Below are 15,797 nucleotides of genomic sequence, written 5' to 3' on the forward strand. Positions count from 1 at the left end.
GAATAAAGAATTCTGGGCATGTGCTTTGCCACCTGTCTCTATGTTTCTCGTCAAACCACCTTACTCGCTATGCTCATCCCTTGTCCCTTCCCACGTTCAAGCGCCCACTCAATAATCCCTGCACGTACTTCCCCCTCCATGGATTCATCCCTGCACGTACCCCCATATCTAATTATTACTCTATCGTCGATTCTCGATATGATAGTCCTCTCAGCACGTACCCACCCAGAAAATAACTACACATGCTCAATACGCAACAGCAGAGAGTTTATTTTTCGTAGTTTCATTTATGCATATATGTCATATATTGATGTTTGCCAAAAGCAACTAACTCCGGCACACGTTTTCCTAAATCAAAAGAATAACATTTTTATTCAGTATTGACTCTGATTCTAATATAACTGGTTTGCGTCTTGTTGACGTTACACTTGAATACCGTCAGCCCACCTCCATTGAAGACCGGCAGCCCCCGTTGTGGACCATTGAGATTTTGCCAAAGGCAACCTACTCCCACATACCAGCCCACCACCTCTAATTGAAGATTTGCACTCATCCATTGTTTTATATGTTTTGATTTCTATTAATTACTATACATATCTGAGTTGTGTGTAGTAAATGGGAGCAATGTGGTGTTTTGAGAGAGATTAGCCAGTGAGCCTTGAGATAGATTTATGCCTCTTTGAATGTTATTTCAATTGAAGATTACGATTTGGCAATTTATCCTCACTTAGTTTCACAGCCACCAACCGTGGCTGAGTCTCCTCCTCCACCCATCAGTTGTATCAACGCCAGGTACGTATGCCGGAATTCACCACACAGAGGTGAACAGAGAAGAAATTCATTTATCTTCTCAGTTTTGAAGTTGCTCCAATACCACAAGTGAAGCCTGTCCTTGTGCATTAGATCGAGAACTATTCCAACGTGGAAACACTTCCAAACGACACCCGGAGAGTACACATACAACCGCTCCCCCACGCTCCCCCACGAAAACAGCGCGCTCTCTCCAAAACCTCGCCGCTGCCGACGAAGACTCCGGCATGACTGCGCCCTCGTCTCACACTCTCCCGCACGCTCTTCTTCGCCCGATGTCCGGATCCGCCCACAGTTCTGACCCCGCAACCCGGCCCATTCTACCATCACCACGGATCTCGTACCCGCGCCTTTTACCCGCTCCCAGCATCTGACACCGCGCACCGCCGCAGAGGAGCCATGGCTTAACGTAAAATTAAACGTCCGTTAACATCGGCCGTTAAGTAAACGCGGTTTATTTAAAAATTCCCATAATTTTCCTACTAGCGGTTCGGTGATTTTTTAGACCCGGTTTCTTTGCAAACCAAACCGGTTTCCTAAGGTTTTTTTTTCATCTTCTGCATTTATTGGTGGCATTATATGTACCAAAATCATCCCCCATTTTCTCTGTTTTTTTATATATTACATTCGATGGCTAAACGGTACTATCAATCGGTTTCATTCCAAAATTGACCCGAGAGAATTATGACAACTGTCGAGATTCAAATGATAGCCCTCTATGGTTTCCTTCTCCGGATGTCATGGATATCGTTGCAGATTGGTACAGAGAAAGCCCCATCAAAAGAAGCCGAAGCAGCTATGCCCGAAGCCACCAGACGCCTTTGCCTAGCCGTCGAAGAAAGATTGGCAAGGGCAAAATCATAATCTACCAAGGCCTTGATGAGGCCACGTTCGATCATTGCCTCGCGAAGACATCTAAAAGAGTCTGGGAACTATCTCCATCGAACCACACAAAGGTTTGCCAGATAAAGTAACAAAGAATTTCGTCTTCAACATGCGGGGTGCTTCGATCTCTTCCATGAAGTCCTACTGATCCTTTCCCGACTACTATACCGAGATGGTAGTATCAAATCAATAAGAAGAATGGAGAATTCTCAATGACGTAGAATTTTGTGAAAAATTTGCGATCTTTAATCCAAAATATATTATATATAGCTGTGACCCTAGAAGAAACCAAAGACTTTGACATGTCTGTTAAGACTTGGGGGCTCACTCCAAGCCCATGAGCCAATTCAATAGAAAAGTGATGATAAAGCCTTGAGCAAGCTCTCCAAACGAAGTGTCCCCTCACTAACCAATAGATACGACACAGGGGGGACGTCACAAGCCAGGAGAGGACGAGACGAGGATCTCGTTGAAGAAATTCTGGAAATTTAATTCAATAGAAGTGGCATAGACAAACTAGGCCCCACTAGAGGATGACGAAATCAACGAAACATATATCCCGAGGCAAGACAAGTAAGAGGGGTGGAACAAAAATGTTCGAAATTAATAACAGAAACAGTCACTGCTATATCTTGTCACACGTATGGAACACTATATCAATGTGTTGGGGACTACAACAAGAGAAAGGTTTGCGAGGAGGCCAACTTGCCGAAACAACAGATCATGCAAATGGAATTCATTGATGCTGATGGCCCACAATGCACTCCTCAGGACCAGAGTGTTTTGGTACCCTTGATTCTGAGCCCCCCCCCCCAGCAACCATATTAACGTGGCAGAAAGAACCTATTCTTTGAACTTGATGAGAAATGTCAGGGGGAGATATCTGTCGAGATAATTCTAAAATTGCAGTCTCAAGGGAGAGGATATAGTTTTTGATCAAACAAAAGTCCGTATCATGCTGTACATCTCCACTCTACTATGGTGCGAAAACAAGCCATTGGAACGACTAAATTACTTAGCTCGGTCGACAGCCGTGGAGAGAGTCTATCGCATTACCCTTAGTGATAAGCAATGGTAAAATATATTGCTCGAAGGAAAAGCTTGTTTACCGAAGTTCAATGGCAAAGAAATCCGAAATGTTTGCCGCTCGCCATCCAACATGATGACGTCCAAGTTTTGAGCGCTTATCATTCCAAGACAAAGCTGGCTATGGCCTCTGGTATGGGCCATCTAACTTTTAAAGTTGGAAACAATTGGGGAAGCAAGAAGATGGTGAAAACGGCTTACCAAAATATCCATCATCCAAATGTGATATTGAAAGCTGTATTTTGAGCAAGCAACATAGAACAGCTTTGGAAAAGCCAAGCGACTGATAATCAACTATGGGCCGCGCCAACTATACCCACAGATTGTGTGGTCCACTAAGACCCTTTTCAAATGGACAGAATCGATACTTTCCTCACCATTTTTGACGACTAACAGCAGGAAACCTGGTCCTACTTCTGAAAAGGAAGTCAGAGGTCTTCGCTAAGTTCAAAGAGTTTCAAAACTCTTGTGGAGAAACGAAGTTGCTTCCGCATTCAAGTCCTCCGTCAGACCAAGGAGGGAGTAAAAGACAAGCTTTTCCTGGATTCCTTAGACAATCAAGGATTCAAACCAGTTGCACACCAGCCTCACTCCTCCCCAGTTGAATGGTTTAGCCAAAAGGAAGAACCCGCACAATTCTTTACGATGGCTTAGAAGCATGTTAAAGGATAATGTCCAAGATTTTTGGGCAAAGGCTGTTATGTGCAATCTAATCTGCTAAATAGGATGTCCGACGACGAGTCTTGATACAAAGACAACTCATATGAAATCCGGAGTACTCACAAGCCCAGTGTGATCATCTAGGTGTTTTTGCTCCCCAATAGCCTACGCCAAGGGATCCCAGAAGCAAGAAGGACAAAGCTGGCTGATAAAGGAGAGAAGTGTCATCCTTTTAGGAGACGTGACAGCACCATAGGGAATATCGACTTTACCATCCCATCATAAGAAAGTCTTCACAGTCGGGATGTCATCTTTGAAGAAAATGATCCTGAATTGGGACCAGGTTGAATGTTCCAAAGATGTCGGAATTGACACTTGAGGAGAAGAAACTACACAACAGGAGATTGGCTATCGAGCCACAATTCCTGAGTTGCAGACACCTCCACATGGTTCACCCAGCCAAATGAAGCTCCATCATCAATACTAGCGTGAAAATCCAGACATGCGACCTAGGAGCTCGAAATCTAGCCGATCTGTTTGAAATATAGAACCAATGAGAATATATTGCTCTGAAACTGCCTGTTGCTAACTAGCGACCCCAAATTACTTTTGAATAAAACCAATGGAGAAAAATGATGAATGAGAATATTTTCAATCCATAGAAGAACAAGACTTGGGAGTTGACAAATCTCCCACGCCACAAAACTATTGTGTCAAATGGGTCTACAAGACCAAGAAGAACCTCACAGAATCCCAGAGATACAAGCCAAACTGTCCCAGGGTTACACAGAGAAGAAGAACATAAATTGATATCTTCAGAACGTATGAATCGATGACTAATATTTTCACAAAACCCTCAGACATGATATTTTTTGCAAGACTGAAGACAATGTTCGGAAATAACACAGTTAGGAGAGTCATTTAAGGGGGGGTGGTGAAGTTAAAACTTGAAGACCGGCAGCACCACCTCCTTGCAGAACCGGCTCCCCACCTTTGTGGACAGTGAGATTTGCAGGCAACCTACTCCACCTACTCAGCCCAGCCTACTCGATTTAAGATTTGTGCACTCACCATTTTTTATTATTTGATTTCTATCAACTTACTATAAATACTGAGTTGGGTGTGGTAATGTGACAATGTGGATGTGTGGGAGAGAGATTAGCCATGAGCCGTGAGAGAAGATTTATTCCTCTGTAATTATTTTTCAATTGAACTTACTGATTTGGAAATTTATCCTCACTGATTTCAGCCACAACCATTGGGGCTGAGTGCTCCTCTCCACCCATGCACTTATTTCGGTCCCATTGAGTCCTTTTCTTCCACCATCCTCGCCCTGCTCCCGGCTTGGTCTCAGACCGAAATCCTGAGTGAGCGCCGCATCGAGTCCCCTTTTGTCCCGCCACTCGGTCACGTTCTAAGGCCAGCGACTCGGTCGCGTAACTCTGCGGCTCGACTCTTTTGCCAGCGTCCGTCTCTCTCCAAGTTGCGTATCACTACAATACTAACAATCGTAGTTTCCTTCATCACTTCCATGGGCGACTGTCCAGGGAGTAAGCCGGCGCTCGTCTCCCCCGGCGCGGCGTTCCCGCTGGACATCAGCAGAATGGCTTCCTCAAACACTGGGTCCCTCCCGCCCGAGTTCCACATGGACTCATGCCTCGCCGGCGCCCGACTCTCCGGCTGCTACCCAATGTGTACTTCTCCGGAGACAACCTACTCTTTCCTTCTCTCCTTCTTCTTCTTCTTCTTGTATGGGGTTTCGTGGTAGAGTTTTAGGGTTTGGGTATGTATTATAACTTTCTCTGACATTCATTTATTATAGGGGACATACGTGGAGTTTGTTTTTGGACGTTCACGACTCTGTTCAGCGCTACAGCAACGTATTCCTCCTGCCTTTGCTCGATCCTTTTTCGTTATTCAAATCCCCAAAAAATCTTTATTGGTCAGAAATAATATATAAGCTACTTGTAATTTTATTGTTTTAGAAACAATTCATATTTTCCTAGTTTTCGCCAATTACGATGGATTTGGGAATACATCTTAGAAATCTCTATCGACAAGTAAATCTTTCGAAAATTAGAAGACTAGAAATATTTGTGACCCATCTCTCTTCGTGTATCCCTGATGGACAATGTCCAATAACTAAACACTTAAATGCGTGTTGAGACCAATATATTAAGAATCCATACCACCAAAGCGTAATTTCACTCTGTAATACAATACCACTATACCTCCCCTTTACACCATTCCTACTAGCTAATCTTGTTTGAGCAGTCAGAAGAGGAAAAAGTCAGTGAAAAAAACAACCTTCTAGTATATATTTCAGAAAGATAAGAGGGCAGGGGTTTATATATGTAATGTGAACTTTAATGTCCAAACAAGATTAATTGATTTTCACTTGCATCTCGTCTCGAGACAACCCGTGCGGAACTGCTTCGGATTCACACAAATGATGATATATCTTAGACACCCGTAGGGTAACCGAACTCAAATTATTCATCCACGCATACCTCCATACCTGAGGTATTCAGTCCCACAGTTATTATATACGTAGGGGTTACGAGCCGTTTCGTTCGGGTCTGTCTCACGCACAAGTGCACTACGCTTTGTTACATGCTCTTAAATCTTTGGATCTTCGAACACCATTTGTCTTTGTTTTAGTTATTTACATGATCCCATCAGGATTACACGAAGAGCTTGTTTCAATATTTCAAGTCGTTCCTAATTTTTCCGAAAGTATTTCCTTGTCATGAATTTCTAAGATTGATTCCGAAAATCCCACTCTGTAATTGCGAACTAGAAATAGTGAATGGTTTCTAAAACATAAAATTACAATAGCTTAATATATATTTTGACAAATTAAAGATTTTTTTGGGATTTTGAATAACGAAGCTCGTGCAAAGCCAGGAAGGCAATACGTGCTGTAGCAGCGGACCGAGTCGGTGACTCTGTTTTCCCAAAAAAAACTCACTCATATGTCCCCTTAATAAATTGAATTCGAGAAGTCTAACCCTCATAATACATACCAAAACCGAAAAAACTCTACCACTAACCCCATACCCATAATAATAATAATATAATAATTTAAATATTTATTTATTTTCCATTATAAGTACCATTTTTTCGTCATCCAGTTATCATTCTTCAGCCGCGAGGCTTAGTCCATGTGGACTCGGCGGATGACCACTTTGTTTGGAGGCGTAGCCATTCTGCTGGGATTCCAGCGGGGTACCTCCGCCGCTCCGTTGGGAGAGCGTCGCCGTCTTACCTCCCTGGTAAAGATCGCCCATAGTAAGTGAAGCAAACACTACGATTTCTTGATACGCACTTTGAGATAGACGGACCGCTTGCCAAAATAAGTCGATCCTCCGAGTACGCTACCTCTTCGCTGCCTACTTACTTTACCTATTCGATCTTCAAATCTGGAACTCTATTTCCTGTCTCGTCACGGTCAGATTTCTTTCTCGGCCAAGCAGGACAGGGCGAGGATCGGTGGAAGAAAAGGACTCCATGGACCGAAGAAGTGATGGGTGGAGAGGAGCACTCAGCCACTGGTTGTGGCTGAAACTCAGTGAGGATAAATTTCCAAATCAGTAATTTCAATCTGAAAATAAATTACAGAGGAATAAAATCTCTCTCACGGCTCACTGGCTAATCTCTCTCACACACCACATTGCTCACATTTACTCACACACAACTCAGCTATTTATAGTAATTATAGAAATCAAATAATCAACAATGGTGAGTGCAAATCTTCAATAGAGGTGGGCTGGTAGGTGGAGTAGGTTGCCTGCAAATCTCCAATGTCCACAACGGTGGGCTGCCGGTCTTCAATGGAGGTGGGCTGCCGGTCTTCAAGTTTAATCTTCAACATCCCCCCTTAAACTTGACTCTCCTAACTTTGTTATTCCGAACATTGTCTTCAGTCTTGCAAAAAATATCATGTCTGAGTGTTTTTGTGAAAATATTAGTCATCCGATCATACGTTCTGCAAGATATCAATTTCATTTCTTTCTTCCTGTAACCCTTGGCGACATGTTTTGCTTTGTATCTCTGGACTTCTCTTTGAGTGTTCTTCTTGGTCTTGTAGACCCATTTTTACACCAATAGTTTTGTGGCTCTTCGGGAGATTTGTCAACTCCCAAGTCTTGTTCTTCTTGATGGATTGAATCTTCTCATCCATCATTTTTCTCCATTTGTTTTCTTCAAAGCTAATTGGGTCGCTAGTTAGCAACAGGCAGTTTAGAGCAATATATTCTTCCATTGGTTCTATATTTTCATACAGATCGGCTAGATTTCGAGCTCCTCTAGGTCTCATGTCTGAGATTTCACGCTCTATTGATGATGGAGCTTCATTTGTCTGTGGTGAACCATGTGGAGGTGTCTGCAACTCAGGAATTTGTGGCTCGATAGCCACTTCTCTTGTCTGTGTAGGTTCTTCTCCTTCAAGTGTCAATTCCGCATCTTTGGAACATTCAACCTGGTCCCATTTCCAGGATTCATTTTCTTCAAAGATGACATCCCGACTGTGAAAGACTTTCTTATTGATGGGATTGTAAAGTCGATATCCCATGGTGCTGTCACCGTATCCTACAAGGATACACTTCTCTCCTTTATCATCCAGCTTTGTCCTTCTTGCTTCTGGGATCTTGGCGTAGGCTATGGAGCCAAACACCCTAAGATGACTCACACTGGGCTTGTGAGTACTCCAGGCTTCATATGGTGTCTTTGTATCAAGACTCTTCGTCGGACACCTATTTAGCAGATAGATTGCACATAACACTGCTTCTGCCCAAAAACTCTTGGGCACATTTTTATCCTTTAACATGCTTCTAGCCATGTTAAGAATTGTGCGGTTCTTCCTTTCGGCTACACCATTCAACTGGGGAGTGTATGATGGTGTGAACTGTTTCTGAATTCCTTGTTGTCTAAGGAATTCCAGGAAAGCTTCGTCTTTGTACTCTCCTCCTTGGTCTGACCGGAGTGACTTGATGCGGAAGCCACTTTGTTTCTCCACAAGAGTTTTGAACTCTTTGAACTTATCGAATACCTCTGACTTCCTTTTCAAGAAGTAGACCCAGGTCTTCCTGCTGTAGTCGTCAATAAAGGTGAGGAAGTATCGATTCTGTCCATTTGAAAATGGTCTTAGTGGACCACACACATCTGTGTGTATTAGTTGGAGCGGCATAGTTGATCTCCAGTCGGTTTGCTTTCCAAAGCTGTTTCTATGTTGCTTGCTCAAAATACAGCTTTCACATATCACATTTGGATGATGGATATTTGGTAAGCCTTTCACCATCTTCTTGCTTCCCAATTGTTTCAAACTTTCAAAGTTTAGATGCCCATACCTTAGATGCCATAGCCAGTCTTTGTCTTTGATGATAGCGCTCAAACACCTTGGCGTATCATGTTGGATGGCGAGCGGAAACATTCGATTCTTTGCCATTTGAACTCGAGTAACAAGCTTTCCTCGAGCATCTATTATTACCATCTGCTTATCACTAAGGCTAATTCGATAGCCTCTCTCCACGAGCTGTCCGAGACTAAGTATATTAGTCTTCATGGCTGGCACATAGTAGACGTTGGAGATGTAAGCATGATCTCCGGACTTTTGTTTGATCAAAACATCTCCTCTCCCTTGGACTGCAATTTTAGAATTATCTCCGAAAGATATCTCCCCCTGAACTTTCTCATCAAGTTCAAAGAATAGGTTCTTTCTGCCAGTCATATGGTTGCTGGCTCCAGAATCAAGGTACCAAACACTCTGGTCCTGAGGAGTTGCATTGTGTGCCATCAGCATCAATGACTCTCCATTTGCATGATCTGTTTCGGCAAGGTTGGCCTCCTCGCTAACCTTTTCTTGTTGTCGTCCCCAACACTCATTGCTATAGTGTCCATACTTGTGACAATTATAGCATTGAATGTTTCTTTTATCTTCATTCGAACGATTTTTGTATCCTCCCCTTCTTCCTTGTCCTCTGCCTCGTGGGATATAGTTCTGTTGATTTCGTCCTCCTCTAGTGGGACCTCTTCTGTCTCTGCCACCTTCTCTGGAATTAAAATTTCCAGAATTTCTTCCACGAGATCCTCGGTCTCGTCCTCTTCCTTGCTGTGACGTCCCCCCTTTGTCGTATCTATCTGTAGTGAGGGACAACTTCGTTTGGAGAGCTTGCTCCAGTGCTTTATCATCACTTCTTCTATTGACTTTTTGCTCATGGGCTTGGAGTGAGCCCACAAGTTCTTCTACAGACATTGTTTCCAAGTCTTTTGTTTCTTCTAGGGTCACAGCTATATAATCATATTTTGGATCTAAATATATCAAATATTTTTCACAAATTCTCTCGTCATTGAGAATTTCTCCATTTCTTCTTAATTGATTTGATACTACCATTACTCGTGTATAGTAGTCTGAAATGGATTCAGTAGACTTCATTTTAAGAGATTCGAACTCACCTCGCAATGTCTGAAGACGAATCTTTTTTACTTTATCTGCACCTTTGTGTGTTCGATGGAGAGAGTCCCAGACTTCTTTAGATGTCTTCGCGGAGGCAATGATTTCGAACGTGGCCTCATCAAGGCCTTGGTAGATTATGGATTTTGCCTTGCAATCTTTCTTTCGATCGGCTCGCAAGGTCGTTCTTTGAGCTTCGGGCATAGCTGCTTCGGCTTCTTTTGATGGGCTTTCTCTGTACCCATCTTCAACGATATCCATGACATCCTGAGAACCTAGAAGGGCTCTCATTTGAATCGACCAGTTGTCATAATTCTCTCGGGTCAATTTTGGAATGACCGATTGGATAGTACCGTTAGCCATCGAATTTAATATATAAAAAACAGAGAAATGGGGGCTGATTTTGGTAAATCTAATGCCACCAATAAATTCAGAAGATTGAAAAACCTTAGGAACCGGTTTTGGTTTGCAAAGAACCGGTCTAAAAATCACCGAACCGGCTATAGGAAAATTCTGGTGAATTTTTAAACTAACCGGTTTAACTTAACGGCCGCTTAACGGCGTTAATTTTTCCGTTAAGCCACGTGGCGTCCTCTGCGCGTGCCGCGTGTCGCTGCTGGGAGCGGGTCAAGGTGCGGGTACGGATCCGGGTTGCTGGTCGCTGGGCCGGGTTGCGGGTCGATGTCCGGGTCGGATCTCGCCAATCGGGCGAAGAAGACGCGTGCGGGAGCGTGAGACGCGTGTCGCCGTCTGCCGGAGTCTTCGTCGGCGCGTGCGACGCGTGGAGAGAGCGCTGTTTTCGTGGGAGGAGCGTGGGAGCGCGTGTGTACTCTCCGGGTGTCCTTTTGAGACGTAGTTTTCCACCGTTGGAATCGTCTCGAGTCTAATTGCACAATGACAGGCTCAATTTGGTATTTGGAGCAACTTCAAAACTGAGAAGAAAATTGAATTTCTTCTCTGTTCACCTCTGTTTGGTGAATTCCGGCGTACCTGGACGCTCTGATACCACTGATGGGTGGAGAGGAGCACTCAGCCACTGGTTGTGGCTGAAACTCAGTGAGGATAAATTGCCAAATCAGTAATTTCAATCTGAAAATAAATTACAGAGGAATAAAATCTCTCTCACGGCTCACTGGCTAATCTCTCTCACACACCACATTGCTCACATTTACTCACACACAACTCAGCTATTTATAGTAATTATAGAAATCAAATAATCAACAATGGTGAGTGCAAATCTTCAATAGAGGTGGGCTGGTAGGTGGAGTAGGTTGCCTGCAAATCTCCAATGTCCACAACGGTGGGCTGCCGGTCTTCAATGGAGGTGGGCTGCCGGTCTTCAAGTTTAATCTTCAACAAGAAGAACACAGGTATATATAGCAATCAGAGTACAATACTGAATAAAAAAGGTTTCTTTTTGATTTCTGAAAACGTTTTCCGGAAGTTAGTTGCTTTTGGCAACATCAATATATACATATATTGCCTAAATGAAATACGAAAAATCTCTGCTTTGCGTTTTGAGCATGTGTAGTTATTTTCTGTTTGGGTACGTAGCGAGAGAATATCATATCGATATCGATAGAGTAATTAATTATGATATGGGGTACGTGCATGGGATGCATCCATGGATGGGGACGTACGTGCAGGTTATTCTTGATGGGGCTTGAAACGTTTGGGAAGGGACAATGGATGAGCATAGCGAGTAAGGTGGTGTTGACGAGAACATCAAGCCAGGTGGCCAGCCATGCCCAGAAATTCTTTATTCGCCACAGCGCTGTAGTGACTAAGAAGCGTAGAAAAAAGTCAAGCATCCTTGACATCACCCACCCTTTTCAATGACTAATTGTCCACTGTGTAGAAGAAGAAGAAGAAGAAGAAGAAGAAGAAACTAGTATGCAGCTAGCTAGCTAGTTGATCCTAATATATATATATATATAAGCAATTAGTCCAGTCCAATTCATTTATTGGTTAATTAATTAATTCTATTTGTTGATAGCTAGTATTTGTATATAATTTTTAGGGGCTTGCTTAATTATGGGGTGCATGCTACTCTGAACTACTTGTTCTGAAAGTCATGAAGTCTATGTAAGTAGTTATAATTAATTAATTAATGTTAATAGGCATCTAACTATCTTTAATTCTTTATAATATTGTTCAGACGTTCCCTTTGATCTCTCCTCAGTTGTAATTACGTTTGTTGCCTAACAAAAACTAGCACACAGTCAACTATATATAAATATATGAGTACCAATTTTTATCTCAAGCCTCAGCTTTTACCTTTTAATATATATATATATATATGAGTACCGGTCAATTTTAAGAAGCATGTTTTTCTCTCTCTCGATTTCATGAAATACCTTCATGCTCTTGATACTTTGAGTTTATGCTCGATCATGAGTAAAAAGCAATGCCATGCAAATGGGAATGGAGGATTTATCATTATATGGGTGCCAGTTGCGGTGCCATGTATGCAATTGTTCTTGTGCCAAGGTCGAAAGACGAGCTTAATAAGCTACACATGCACAAGTACTTTCGATATTTTTCCTCGCATGCAGAATTTAAAATTATACAGATTCAATATTCATTTTAAATTCTACAAGTAATGAGAAGGATGCATAAAGAAAAATGGGCTAGCTACCTCCATTACGTAGGTTTGACCAAATATAAACTTGACCTAGTGTAACCCTTTGATTAACTCCCAAAAAATATGACCTTATAAAGTTCTTTGATCATACTACCTACTCCACTAAACATTTTGACATTTACATTGTTGTTTGTTAATAATTAAAGGCAAGTTGTGTTCGTGGGTTAGACCTATTAATTCATTAAAATCTTCTATATATCACCGATCAACCCCTTGACCCCCTGTGTACACATGCAATACTAAAAAGAGCAATCGAATTTATAGTCCATGCATGTGGCATAGAAAAATTGTTATCAATTTAAGTTATCATAAGTTCTTTGTCATTCCAATAGTCTTTCATCACAATTACCAAGTATACACTTTTCTATTTCTCTTTCTTTCAAATAGGATAAATCTCACTTCTAATATTCCCTTGTAGATATATTCACCCTTAAAACATTTAATGCTTTCCACCCTTTTTCTTTTGCCGTCCCTTCTTCTTTGGTCTCACAATTTTTGCCATTTGTTTGCATATGGATTACTGATATGAAGAGGAAAGGAAAAAAGAAAACTTACAATAAACATTTCATTTCCTCTACTGAAGATATCCAAGCTCTTTTATATGCACGAGGTAAATGTTAAGTAAACACGCCTATTTTACTTTCTTACTACTAGCTAGTTTCTATTTCTTTTGTTCCAAATTTGGAGCTAGGATAGAGTTCTGCACTGTAGTTTTGAAATTAAATTTGAAAGTTTATGAATTTAAAAAATAAAATAAAATTTGAATTGTCGTCAATATTATTATTATTATTATTATTTAAAATTTCACACACTTACGTCCCATAGTTTTAAAATTTGGACCGGTGACCGACACGGTGAAATCACCGGATCAGTCAGATCAATTGAGCTAGTGGGTCAAATCGGTGATCGAACCAATGATATAAGAATTACATTATAATATATTTATATAATTTTTTTATTATAAAAATAATATCACTCCAAGTTAGAGGCAAGGAAGTCAATCAAATGATAAGGTTCTTCACGTTTTTATAGTATATTCACATAAATGGGGTAGAGTCTGAAACATATTTTTAGGACCTTTCCGATTCTCACATCATCTTAGTAGCGAGCCTATATAATTATGTTGGAATTGGTGTGATCACAAGAGGGAGGGTAAATTGGAGATTTAAAACTTTTTGACTAATTTAAACTATGTCGATTCACCACAGTTTATGTTATATTTCTTTTTTATGAAAAGTAGAACATTGTTATTTATCTATATTTTGTAAAATTTTTTGGTTATGCCAAAAAAAACTTTAAAGTATATTTCAAATAATCATATGATTAAATAATTTTTTGGATATATAAAAATTAAATAAATTCATTTATTTGTCCATGAAAGTTAACTTAGTAACTTTATAACATTTTTTATTAAATAAAATATAAATATTTCAACACACAACCAATGAATCTGTTGAAATTAGTAATTAAAATTAACACTAATCAATTCTTTTTGTTAAATAATTATAATAATTATGAGTTTTTTTTTTTGTAATTTGTAACCATGAATTAATCATGAATTTCACTATAACTTGTTTTGGGAAGAAAAATTAACTATGATTTTTTTTGTACTTCATTTTTATTTGAAGGAAAATTAATAATGGAATTTTTTGATTTTTTTTAGAACAAAAGTTTTTTTTTTTGTTTTATTTATATGATATATTGTATATGTTGTCATTATTTTATTAGATTAGTTTATAGATGACGTGCTAGACTTGGTCTATCTAATAATTTCTCCTCTATGTGCTTTCTATGCAAGAAGGAAATTGAAGAAGTGGATCATCTTTTCCTAACTAAATTGCTACATTAGTAGACAAACTTGAAATACAGTTTGGAAGAGGCTAAGTCTATACTGGGCCATGTCAAAACAATTGTCTTCATTATTTTGTGCTTGGAACTATTCCCGGGAAAAGGGGTTCCTTAGAAGCTTCAAATTTGCAACCCCCATGATCATCTGTTCGGAAATCTGGAAGGAGAGGAATAGGAGAATCTCCCAAAATAAGTATTCCAGATTTCATACAAATGTTTACCAATCTGCACCAATGGAATTAGACTAATATTAATCTCAAATCTTTGAATTGGGAGGAGTTTATGACTATAATTTCGGATTTGGGGGCCAACTTTGCATATTTTTTATTTCTTGAAGTCATCTTGTGTGAAGACCCGGAAAAGTTAAAAAAGAAGAAGTAATTAATTAATTAAATATTATTAAATTGAATTAATTGATAGTGTTATATATATATATATATAAGTATATAATATAATATTATTATAATATATATTAAAGTAAAAAGTGAAATCAGGATGCTTCTCAAGCTCCCTGATTTCAATTGAACTGAAATCAGAATGAATACCCATTATCGCCAACTCTCTCTCTCTCTCACTCCTCAATTTCTTTCCCAATTCTCAACTGGTTGAAAAACAAAAAATACCACTAAATTGCATTCTCGGCCGCCAACATTTTAATCAGAATGGATTCGTGATTAGAACGTCGTAGGCACCACTCCTGAGATAAAGTAACTCTCTTTCTCTCTCTCTCTCTCTCTCTCTCTTCTCAATTTTTTCTCAAATCTTTAGTCAAATCGACGATCGGACACCACCATGGGGTTCTAACTTCAATTCTCATCATTTTAATAGGAACAAATTTTTAATTTGAATTTCCTACGCACCACTCCAAGGTTAGAGTAAGGATAATGAAATTCTATCTGTTAATTATTTTTAAAGTTTAATTAGTAATTGGGAATGGGTGGGCCTATGACATATTAAAATAATTGCAATTTTAATGTTGAGTTGATTAAATTGGGGAAATGTGATTTTAGAGTTTTGAGCTCCAAAACGCCGCTGGCTTGGGTTTTAGGATCTTTCCAGAAATTCTTTCAATAAATAGGTAAGGAAAATAAATTATAACATATATTTTTGGAAAAATTAACTAGTTAGAATTAAGTATGTGAAATTGTAAATACTGTTTATGTTTTGGAAAAACTATGATATTGATATTTTCTCTGTAATCATTATATTATGATTATCAGTTAAAAATTATGTGGCATGAGGAATATGAAATTTCATTACTGAGAATGTGGTTGATATTGAAATATGTGATAATATGAGATACCTACATATGTTTTTATTCAGATGTGAAGATATGAGAAACCTAGTTATGTTATATGTACGTGATGATATGAGATTTATATACAGATGTGCTTTTACTAAGGAATGATGAAA

The sequence above is a fragment of the Malania oleifera genome, chromosome 12 (assembly GCF_029873635.1).
Source record: "Malania oleifera isolate guangnan ecotype guangnan chromosome 12, ASM2987363v1, whole genome shotgun sequence".
NCBI lineage: Eukaryota > Viridiplantae > Streptophyta > Magnoliopsida > Santalales > Ximeniaceae > Malania > Malania oleifera.